This window comes from Siphateles boraxobius, unplaced genomic scaffold (genome assembly GCF_051911475.1).
Source record: "Siphateles boraxobius isolate OS27281-9 unplaced genomic scaffold, OSU_SipBor_1 19, whole genome shotgun sequence".
Taxonomy (NCBI): domain Eukaryota; kingdom Metazoa; phylum Chordata; class Actinopteri; order Cypriniformes; family Leuciscidae; genus Siphateles; species Siphateles boraxobius.
Window position 1 is genome coordinate 9,286,353 of NW_027508799.1, and position 12,166 is coordinate 9,298,518.

Genomic DNA, 12,166 nt, shown 5'->3' on the forward strand with positions numbered 1-12,166 from the left:
CGCAGCCTGCCGCTGCCACTCAGTCTTCTGCTGCACCTCCCCAGTCTGAGGCTCCTGGCACAGCTGCTCCCCAGTCTGAGGCTTCAGACACTGCTCCTACCCCACGGACATTCCTGAGGCCCCCTCCAAGTTTGTCAATGGTGAATATTAAATCTGTAATTAATGTTTACTTAGATTCATTTTGTATTTGTTTGATATGATCTATGGCCCACCAACATCAAAATAATTCTAGCATACTCCTGCAGACTGATCAGTCAGGCCATTCATATTTTTACACGCACGCACACTTGCACACACACACACACACACACTTGCACACACACACACACACACACACACACACACACACACACACACACACACACACACACACACACACACACACACACACACACACACACACACACACACATTTTTGTTTGACTATATTAGTGAGGACATTGCATAGACTTCCATTGCCTTTATGTCAGGTTAATTTATATTTTCTATCACCAAACCGACCCTTACCCCTAAACCTACCCACCACACATAAGTAAACACTCGATTTGAATAAAAATGTTTGTGTTGAAAATGTATAGTGTGGTTGTCATACAATTAACTTTGTTTCTCTTTTTAGTTCACTAAGTCACGGTTTGGTGGGTCCCAGATGTCGTCACTTAAGCCAATTTTTTTTTAGCTTAAGCCCCTCTCCTCCACCCTCTTAAAGGACACCCAGCCCTTCTCCCAGCCCCTCTCCTCCTCCATCTCCGTGAGGACCACCACCCCTTCTCCATCCTTTATGAGGGACCCATCTATGGCCTCTGTGAGGACCACCACCCCTTCATCATCCTCTGTGAGGAGCCCCAGTCCTGCTCCATCCTCTTCAAGGACCTCCAGCCCTTCTCCGCCCAGCCCGTCTCCTCCTCCATCCTCCGTGAGGACCACCACCCCTTCTCCATCGTTTGTGAGGGCCCCATCTATGGCCTCTGTGAGGACCACCACCCCTTCTCCATCCTCTGTGAGGAGCCCCAGTCCTGCTCCATCCTCTGTGAGGAGCCCCAGTCCTGCTCCATCCTCTGTGAGTATAGCAGCAATTTTTTTTTTTTATTCACTTTGGTACTGTTTCACAAGTAAGGCATACATTTTTTAAAACTCTTTACAAAACTCCAAGCTGATCACACATGTAATACAGCTAGTCATTCTTTCAAAACCTGATCTCATGCTTTCATTCTAGTTAACCTAAATGAGAAGTATTCAAGTATTCAGTTTTATAGTATTCAATTCAATTCACATGTATTTGTATATGTAAATATATATATATATATATTTTTATTATTATTTATTTATTAATTATACATTTTAATTATAATGTATTATGTATTTACAATGTATATAGTTTCAAAGCAGCTTTACAGAAAATGCATGCGTCTAGGATACAATTTATAGTGACCTGTTAACAGAGATGTAAATATACAAATCACATAGTTATTAAGCTAATAATGTAGTAATTTAAAGAATGTCTTTATTTACCAATTGCTTGTGGGAATTGCAACAAAGCAATTAAAAAACACTATTGGACGGGCTGTGGTGTATATTACAGAAGCCTTTATTTATACAATAAACAAATTGTCTTCCAAACAGGAGGAGCCTGGAGGAGTCATGCCAGCCCCGGCTGGGGCCTCAGCTTCATTCTGGTTGCCAGGGGAAATGAGCAAGACCATCCCTGTGCAGGACCAGAGGTGGATTGCCAACACCTTATTTCACTCTGGCAAGCTGCGGCTAGATTTGAAGCTGTGGTATGAGCACCCTGTCCCAGCCCTCATTTACCACCAGACACCAACTCCAGACCGGTTCTTCACCCATCGATTGATGGTGTGGATGCCCTACCACCTGTGGAAGGTGAGGGTGTCCTGCCCAGATTGTGGCAAGAACCTGACGGGCTATGGTGTTCACAAGAGGGCTCGGAAGGTCCTGGACATTGACAGGTACTACCTGATGGTGACAGAGACACTCAGGTGCACTGTGTGTTCTCTTAACTATCTGTCAACAAGTCAGACTGTCCGGGACCAGCTTGACCTGCCTCACCAGAAAATGTTCCGGCTGATCCTGACCCGCAAGTGAGTGAATCAGTGTAGAAAAGATGTTGATTGTAAGAATTAAACCACTGAATTGACCCTCAAATTAACATGTAACTAATCACAGCAACAATGCGTTTTCAGGTATGCCTGTGACATCCGTGTCATTAGGCTGCTTCGGGACCGGACGCTGGGCAACTGTCCAGCTCGATTGGTGAGGCAGTTGAAAGAGAACCATGGGGAAGAACAGGTGTGCTGCTCTACACACAGACTGGCACCACCACCAAAGATGGTATTGTGCTGCCAAAATACAGATGCGCAAGGGGCTCCACATCACTGGAGTCCTTTCATCTACACTTGAACAGGTTCATTCCAGGTCAGTATAAATCATTATTCATCAGAAATATTAAGCGTGACTCAATGAATGCCTTTCAAATAGCATAGCACAAAAAAAGTAATGTAACGTTATTGATCTTATCTAAAGGAACAAGCGCCAACAGCTTAAATTTCCAGCTGTACCTCCTGGAAGGCTTGAACAGGTGGAATCAGGACCGTAAAATGGGATCTCTGGCAGGCACACCTCCGTCCCTGTTAAGCTACTCCGGGGACCTGGTGCACTGTGTCAACACCCACAGTGTTAAGGTACTTGGGAGACAGCTTGTACCGTCTTTTCAGACACCATCTGTCTATACTGGTGAGTTTCAGCTTTAAATTGCTTTTTAGATTAAATAAAAATAGAATATTTATATTATTTTTCTGAAAACTGATTTCCCTCTACTGTGTTCTCCTGTCTGTCCCAGGTGAACTCATAGGTATAGATTACCTGTACCGTCAAACAGGGCAGGCCATGGATCCTGACTCTGAGGTGACAGAACAGATGTTGGAGGATGTGGGCACGGAGGAGGAGTTGGAGGATGAGGGATTCGGAGATGTCAGTTTGGACCTTAACCTGGATCCCACTATTGAGGTGCTGGACCTGTCCCCTGGCTCATCACCCACCACAATCAGCGTAGCCAGCAATCCTGCCTCTGTCCAGACTGGGTCTGCTAACAACACCACAGCAGCACCTAATCAACAACTGGTAACTATTCTTAATAATAAAAGTACAAGTAGTATTATTTGTATAGCACTATTAACTTTATTTGTATAGCACAATGAAAAGAAAAATAGAAACAAACTAAATACCATTAATACAATCTAAAGAGTAAATAGATTAATAAAAAAGCAAAGTAAAAAAGATAAATTAAATTCCATAAACATGTTTTTCCCCCCTTTTTTCAGTCTTACAACTGGATGACCAGGGTGCCCTCTGGTCCATCCTCCGCCACAACCACCTACGCCGCCTCTGGTCCATCTGCCATGACTGGTCCATACTCCCCGACCACCCACGCCGCCTCTGGTCCATCCACCATGACCACCCACAGCGCCTCTGGTCCATCCACCATGACCACTCACAGCGCCTCTGGTCCATCCTCCACGACCGCCTACGCCGCCTCTGGTCCATCCACCATGACCACCCACAGCACCTCTGGTCCATCCACCATGACCACTCATAGCGCCCCTGGTCCATCCTCCACGACCACCTACGCCGCCTCTGGTCCATCTGCCATGACTGGTCCATCCTCCACGACCACCCACGCCGCCTCTGGTCCATCCACCATGACCACCCACAGCGCCTCTAGTCCATCCACCTTGACCACTCACAGTGCCTCTGGTCCATCCTCCACGACCATCTACGCCGCCTCTGGTCCATCTGCCATGACTGGTCCATCCTCCACGACCACCTACGCCGCCTCTGGTCCATCCACCATGACCACCCACAGCGCCTCTGGTCCATCCACCATGACCACTCACAGCGCCTCTGGTCCATCCTCCACGACCACCTACGCCGCCTCTGGTCCATCTGCCATGACTGGTCCATCCTCCACGACCTCCCACGCCGCCTCTGGTCCATCCACCATGACCACCCACGCCGCCTCTGGTCCATCCACCATGACCACCCACAGCGCCTCTGGTCCATCCACCATGACCACCCGCAGCGCCTCTGGTCCATCCGCCACAACCACCCACACCGCCTCTAGTCCATCCAACATGACCACCCACGCCGCCTCTGGTCCATCTGCCATGACCACCCACACCGCCTCTGGTCCATCTGCCATGACCACCTACCTCTCCATCCTTCCTCTCCCGACCACTCTCACTGTCTCTGTTGGTGCAGCCACTGCTCCTCCAGCAGTGCAACCAGTGCCTGAGCAACCGTTGGTAAGACTTTTTGTGACAAGTACATTGTGATGGTTGTGTTGTTCTTCTGCTTGTGATATTGTATCTTTTTAACATTGATTTACTCTTATATTTTACCAGGCTGTGGATGAGCGCAGTGTACCAGGGATAGAGAGAGTGGACATCCTGGCAGGCTACTTGGTGGGGCTTAGGGTGGAAACTGGGCAAACTCTGAGCCACCAGCAGGCCAGTACCATCATTGCCCTATGGCAAAGCCTGCTTCCGTATGACCAGCAGAGAGTGGCGTACGCTGCCCGGCACCAGGTGCCTCTTACAACAGGACGCTCCAGGTGCTCAAAAACCAAGCCTAAATTCACGCCTGGTGTGGACAGCATGACCCGTTGCGTCCTTGGGTCAACAGGATCCCCTGCTCAGTGGCCAGACTGTTGCCGCCTGGTAGAGTCTATCTTTGTTAAACTGTGTGATATTCACAGGAGCCCAAAAAAATTGGGAAATCATGCCGTAACAAGATGGACTCTAATTCTGAGGGACTACAGCAAGATTCGGCAGCTGGTCCTGTGCAATGGGACTGTGATGGAGAATACCACCCTGCAATTGTTTGAGGTGAATCAAACAACCTTAATTCAGTGGCACAAAAAGCGGCTGAAGAGGCAAGAATGTGCCATCCTGCTTCAGGGTGTGAACTTGCCAGCCCCCATTCCTATTGCTGCTAGGCCTCTCCCCCCTGGACAGATTCACCCCACTAAAGCACCCCTACAGCCTGGTCCCCAACACCGCTACCACTTGCCTGAAAGCACAGTGGGAAAGGCAGTGGACAAGCGAAAGTCTGCAGTTCCAGCTCCGCACCCCCCTCCTCCAAAAGTTTTCCGGCCAAGGCAGTTTTCCCTGCTGATTCTGCCCCTTTACCTGTTGTCCCCAACCCCAGTCCTGCATTTGCCCCCATTGTCCAAACACCTGTTTCTGCTCCTTCACCTGTCATCACCAACCCCAGTCCTGCCTTTGGCCCGTTTGTGTTTTTGTGTCCAGCTCCAGTTCCTGCCGTCCGGCAGATTGCTCCTGCTGGCCCCATTCCCTCCCCACCACCTGCTCGGAGGCCCTACATCCGCACTATGGACAAAAAACAAGTGCAGTCTGTGCCACCAGCCCTGCAACAAAGATACTGGCCACAGCCAGTATTATGGCCACATTTACTGTCCCCAGACTGATGTTATGCCACTTGACCAGTGGATGGAGGAGATGAAGAAGAAGAGGGCAGATAAAAAAAAATAATTTGTTTATTTCAAAATGCTACATGTGTGTGTGTGCGTGTGCGCATCCGTTAGGGTCATTTGTTCACCCTCCATGTGGCCTGGTAAACCCTACCTTATGGGGACAAAATGTCCCCATAAGGATGGCAATATCTGAAATCCTTGTTCGTGTGGGGACATTTTTTGGTGCCCATGAGGAAAACAGCTTATAAATCAAACTAAGTGATGTTTTTTGAAAATGTAAAAATGCAGAAAGTTTTCTGTGATGGGTAGGTTTAGGGGTAGGGTTAGTGTAAGGGAATAGAATATACAGTTTGTACAGTATAAAAATCATTGTGTCTATGGAAAGTTCCCATAAAACATGGAAACACTACATGTGTGTGTGTGTGTGTGTGTGTGTGTGTGCGTGCGTGTGTGTGCGTGCGTGCATGTGTGCATGCGTGTGTGTATGCTCGTGAGGGTGTGTTTATGTGAGAGAGAAGGAGAAGGTGTTTGTAAATAAAAAATAAAAAGAACTTTATTTCTACAACAGTATCCTTTGGCTTTTTTCTGGAAAAAACTTTTTACAAACTCACACAGATATTAAAATTACAAGAAAGGGACATAATGGTATTCCAGACAGATCAAACAGGGTGTGAGAAGTGTCTCCCCGTCTCTACCCAACGGGGTCTCGGTTTCCAGTGTGGAAAGCGAAGTCCGCCATTGCCGGTAAAGTCCAGGTCTGCTTTTTGTTATAAGTTAACCCATGGACTGGCTCGCCGTAGATCTCTCTGGCGCAATAGGTCAATGCGTTCGGCTGTTAACCGAAAGGTTGGTGGTTTGAGCCCACCCAGGGACGAATGGTGTTTTTCGTTGATGTCCTGCCATGCCACCACCAACACAGCTGCAGAATTTAGCACACGTGTGTAAACTAACACATCCGTGTCATTTTGGATGCATGACACAACGTTTCTTGGCCCCTTTTAGCGTTTACAGCTTGGTCAGTTGCTTTGTGTTCAAAGAAGACAGCGGGTGTTGTGAAAGTTTACATCAGCTTATGTTTGCTGTGGCGCGTGGATGGAATGCTCATGTTTTGTTCCGGGTGGTGGAGGCCTGTGTTCCAGAGAGGTCTTGCTCAAAACTCCTTTTAAAACACCATCGAGCATCCCTAATAACTTCCGACATTGATCGAACGTGGATTTTGTTCTCATAAGGAGGGCACCGGTAACTTGTAACCTATCAGGCTCTCAGGCATGAGGTCAATCGATTCGGCATAGGCCTATATGTACTAGCGTTTTTGCTTCCGGTTGGAGGCTGTGTCCCTCCAACTCTTTGTTTGTATGACTCACTTTTGCCTTTGGATATTTGGAGAAGTTTGCCTTTGGTAACCGCTCTCTCACTCGACAGACCGAAACGGAACTTTAGCTCCGGGTTGTGCATATTATTGGCCTGCTCTACTGGGTCAAATTGTATCCCCCAACAACAGATATGGCTCAAACAAACAAAGCACACTCTAAGCCTACCTCTAGGCTTAAACCTGACTTTACCCGCAAGAGGCTATGCCAAGCCTGTGCGAAATGTAAGGCTCCCTTTCACGGGCGCAATTTAGGCACGGATAAAGACCACAGCCAGCCCGAAGCAGTTCATCAAAGTTGCCCGGCTAGCTCAGTCGGTAGAGCATGAGACTCTTAATCTCAGGGTCGTGGGTTCGAGCCCCACGTTGGGCGCATCTATTAGCCCTCTCTCTTCCCAACGGGGTCTCGGTTTCCAGCGTGGAAAGCGAGTCCGCCATTGCCGGAAAAGTCCAGGTCTGCTTTCTTTGATAAGCTAACCCATGGACTGGCTAGCCGTAGGTCTCTGTGGCGCAATCGGTCAGCGCGTTCGGCTGTTAACCGAAAGGTTGGTGGTTCGAGCCCACCCAGGGACGAATGGTGTTTTTCGTTGACGTCCTGCCATGCCACCACCACCACAGCTGCAGAATTTAGCACATGTGTGTCAACTAACACATCCGTGTCATTTCGGACGCATGACACGACGTTTCTTGGCCCCTTTTAGCGTTTACAGCTTGGTCAGTTGCTTTTTGTTCAAAGAAGACAGCGGGTGTTGTGAAAGTTTACATCAGCTTATGTTTGCTGTGGCGCGTGGATGGAATGCTCATGTTTTGTTCCGGGTGGAAACCTATATGTACCAGCATTTTTGCCTCCGGTTGGAGGTTGTGTCCCTCCAACTCTTTGTTGTATGACTCACTTTTGCCTTTGGATATTTGGGGAAGTTTGCCTTCGGTAACCGCTCTCTCACTCGACAGACCGAAACGGAACTTTAGCTCCGGGTTGTGCATATTATTGGCCTGCTCTACTGGGTCAAATTGTATCCCCCAACAATAGATATGGCTCAAACAAACAAAGTACACTCTAAGCCTACCTCTAGGCTTAACCCGGACTTTACCCACAAGAGGCTATGCAAAGCCTGTGCGAAATGTGAGGCTACCTTTCACGGGCGCAATTTAGGCACGGATAAAGACCGGGACCAGCCCGAAGCAATTCACCGCAGTTGCCCGGCTAGCTATGTCGGTAGAGCATGAGACTCTTAATCTCAGGGTCGTGGGTTCGAGCCCCACGTTGGGCGCATCTATTAGCCCTCTCTCTACCCAAAGAGGTCTCGGTTTCCAGTGTGGAAAGCGAGTCAGCCATTGCCGGAAAAGTCCATGTCTGCTTTTTTTTTATAAGTTAACCCATGGACTGGCTCGCCGTAGGTCTCTGTGGCGCAATCGGTCAGAGCGTTCGGCTGTTATCTGAAAGGTTGGTGGTTCGAGCCCACCCAGGGACGAATGGTGTTTTTCGTTGACGTCCTGCCATGCCACCACCAAAACAGCTGCAGAATTTAGCACACGTGTGTCAACTTACACATCCGTGTCATTTCGGACGCATGACACGACGTTTCTTGGCCCCTTTTAGCGTTTACAGCTTGGTCAGTTAATTTAAATGGAGGTGGAAAGACTCCAAGGAGGTGGAGCCACGAGCACAGCGATAGCAGCTGAGCTCCACACCACCCTTCTTCAGTGTGTCTGTCTTCTGGTACAGAGGGAAGCAATCTGGGTCCTGAATACAGGCGATGTGCCTCTGCTGGTCTATCCAGACCTGTTGGATTCCCTCGTGGTCCAGCAGTGGTACACCCAGAGTGTCCCTCCCCTTCTCACTGTCCATCTCATCAATGAGCGCCTTGATCCTCCAGGTGGTCTCCTCCACTCCTCTGACAGTGCAGTGCCAACTCCTTCCTGGTGATCAGCTTATCCAGAGCCTTCTCTGAGACTGGACCAACTCCTCTGGCCTGTAACTCCCCCTGTTTGGCCAACCGTAGAGCAGCGACATCATCTGGATCCAGCTCAAAGATGCACCTGGAAAGCCGAGCCATGAAGGTGCCGTAGAGCTGATGAGCCTCCGTGATGACACCTGCTGCAAAGCGCCGCATGAAGTGCCAAATGTTTAAGCGCACTTGGAGCTCATCCCACTCTATGAACATGGCTCTGACCTGCGCCTGTCTGTGCGCGTGTGGGCTGCAGCAGTCTCTGTCCACATACATGACGGCGGGTGGTGCCACTCCCGCCTCCCTGTACCTCTTCATGAGACCCACCGCCATGGGCCACAATCCATGCCCCTCTGCCGCTGTGAGGACTGACACCAACACCTGGCCGTGCTCATTGCCTACATTAGTGCACCAACCAGCAGTGTTGGCAGCAGCGCCGGCCAGTTTTGTAAAAAAAAAAAAAACATAGAATAAACAAATGTCAGAAAAATTTAAGATAATAACAATTATTATTACTCAAACTTGACTTTTTATACCTTTTTGGTGGAGTCCATCTTGAGGACAGAGCCAAAGACTGAGGTTATTTTGGCCTTGACCTCAGGTAGCCGCGAGAGGACGTCCCTGGCATACACAGACAACAGCCACTTGGGTTTGGGGATGGGTGGGAGGGGCGGGGGCGCAGAAAAGAGTGGAGGCTCAACGATGTAGGAGTCTGTGAAGGGCTCACAGACAGTGAGGTACTCCAGCGTCCGCTGTGACCACGCTGAGGTGTGTTGCTCCTGCAGCTTTTTGTGAAGCTGTGTGACACTGTTGCCCCGGGTCCTCTCCCGCATCATTATGACTACACGGTAGTCACACGAGTACCTACAGACAGTCAAATAATTCTGTTCAGTGCCACATCTTATTATTTCAATGTTAATATCAGTAAATCAACGTATTTGATTTTATACAGTACAACAAATTACAGTGCATTGCTCTAAATATGAATGTGTTCTACCTGTATGTCAGAATGGCGGGGAATTTTCTGCGGTGTCCCATGTCGAGCTGTCCCAGGATGTCTTCAGACCAGGCTGGATACTTCTTCTTGCACCCTTTGCACTCCAGATACTCTGTGGCCATGTCATACCACCCGTCTATGTCCAGGATATTGCGCACAGTGCGATAAAGGCCAGCAGCTGTCAGCTTGTGGTTATTGCAGGCTGGATGGACACAGACAAGTGGAATGGATCACATCTTCAGCGGCATCCAGAGGAACAGAGGGCGGCAGAAGAAGATATCAGGAGAAGTAGGGGGCTGGGTGAAGACGGTCAGGGGCTGGGGAGGATACCACCAGAAGTTGGGATGTGGCGTCAGCTCAGGCTTCCCTGTTTTTATGTTGGCCCTGAACAGAGTCTTCCTGATCCAGTCCTGCTGTAAAGATGGGAGTTGCTATTTCCAGTGGACAGGAAGCTCTGCAGGTGACTGGGACACCTGGCCAGGGGTCCACAATGCTGGAGGAGCAGGATAAGGGGCAGGAGCAGGGGCAGTAGCACGAGCCGGGGCAGGAGCAGGGCCTCTCGAGCCTGCAGTGGCTGGAGCGTAAAAAAACACAACAAAATTATCTTATTGTTTTAGACTTTCATTGCATGACTTTCTCAGCTCTGCTGGACAGCTACTGCGATTACAAGGTTTACTGCAAAGCATGTATGATTAGTAGAGAGACGACATGATGATGAAAAGATGGAAGGAACCAGTGAAAATCATCCTGTTTTTCATCCAAGCACCATTAGAAGAAATACAAGAAGAAAAAAAGATGGGATCAGCCAAGTGTGAAGCGAAGCAGACCAAACACTACAACAGCCACTTATTCCAAGGGGAGATGGGGGGAAGTGTGAGATGACAAGAATGAGCTTTAGTCAGTGATTACGATAAAAAATGAAATAAAACCTTTTACATACACCTTTAAATTCTCTTTTTTCCTTTGAGGATGTTCACTCAAAGAGTGAATGTAGATTGACACCTGAGAAGTGCCATTCCTCTGTGTTGTGAAATAAAATAATATGTCATTTAAAAAATACTGTTTTGTTTTATTTGTAATTGTTTGTAAAATATTGTTTAAGATTTACATACCTTGAGGAAGTTGTTCCTCAGCTTGCGAGGCTACAGTTGCCATCTCCAGGTCATCTTCCTCCTCCAAAAAATCCGTAGCAGCAGAGTCTGTAAAATAACATAAAACACTAAGCACATGTCACCAACACACTTGTATGCGTTAAGTGATACTCACCACATGTAAAGAGCTGTCTCCGGGTTGCGGACTCAGACGCAGGAGGTACACGTGGTCCTGCAGCTGTTGAACAAGTATTTTCGTTAGACATATATACTGCATAATATATACTGTAATGATTTTAAAGCTTGCAAATCACTTACAGGGTTTGGCTGGAGACAAAATCTTTTGTGCCAGCTGTGAAGCAGATAAATGCTTCCCTCGCGCCAACAGGGCCTTCACATTGGTCGCCAGCAGTGGCTTGTTCTTAGTGGCAGTAGGTGGAGGAGGAACAGACACAGTGGCAGTGGGCACAGCAGCAGTGAGGACAGATGCAGTGGGCACAGTGGTGGTGGGCACGTGGGCTGGAGCCTGCCTCTTCAGCACGTATGCTTTGAAAAGGGCCATATTGGTGTTAGGCCTGGCCTTTGCCTTCTTCAGGTAGGTGATGAGAGCCTGGGCCTCCTTGCTTGGGTCCTCATACACCTCCTTCATTGACCTACCATTAAAATCCCCAAACTCCACCATCAGACATCCAGAGTCTCCTGTCCTCTGGGCCTCCTGCAGCATGGCCTGTTTTTTCTAATACACCTCCACAGCCTCGCCTACCTCCCTGATCTGCGAGGTGTATCTGAGGAACAGGTGTTTGTTGGCCGACAGCGGGTTGTCCCTCTCCTCCTCCCCCAAAATGCTGCTGACCAGATAGCAGGCATAACCCAGTGAGTTCTCCAGCAGCCACAGGAACCTCTGACCCTGGTGTTTCCCAAACTGGATCTTGCAGTGAGCCAGAACCAGGAACTGGTCTCCAGGATTCCCTCCATTCTGCCTCACAAAGGCAGTGGCCTCAGCCAGGACCTCCTCCTTACACCTGGCCCTCCCTGCCAACACGATCTCCCTCCTATTGGCCTCCTCAGTTGGCCCCATAAGGAGTCGACCCTCAGAGGTTCTTCGTAAAACCGGGTATGCATACATAATCTGAAAGGACACAGGCATAAACAGAATGTTACATAGCTGTCATATTCCAACTGAAAGTATTTTACTACAGCATTTGTTTTTTTATGTAATTAATTATTATAATATTATAATAATTAATGATTATT

At 48.6% G+C, this 12,166-nt stretch overlaps 4 non-coding genes across 4 annotated transcripts; all 4 read left to right on the forward strand.

Moving 5' to 3' along the window:
* The first annotated feature begins 7,175 nt into the window (after positions 1-7,175).
* On the forward strand, positions 7,176-7,248 carry trnak-cuu (transfer RNA lysine (anticodon CUU)). Its single transcript has one exon. It is a non-coding gene; the product is annotated as a tRNA-Lys (tRNA).
* A 126-nt stretch (positions 7,249-7,374) lies between these two features.
* Positions 7,375-7,448, forward strand: trnan-guu (transfer RNA asparagine (anticodon GUU)). The gene has a single exon. It is a non-coding gene; the product is annotated as a tRNA-Asn (tRNA).
* A 625-nt stretch (positions 7,449-8,073) lies between these two features.
* Positions 8,074-8,146, forward strand: trnak-cuu (transfer RNA lysine (anticodon CUU)). The gene has a single exon. It is a non-coding gene; the product is annotated as a tRNA-Lys (tRNA).
* Positions 8,147-8,273: 127 nt separating this feature from the next.
* trnan-guu (transfer RNA asparagine (anticodon GUU)) lies at positions 8,274-8,347 on the forward strand. Its single transcript has one exon. It is a non-coding gene; the product is annotated as a tRNA-Asn (tRNA).
* The last annotated feature ends 3,819 nt before the right edge of the window (positions 8,348-12,166 follow it).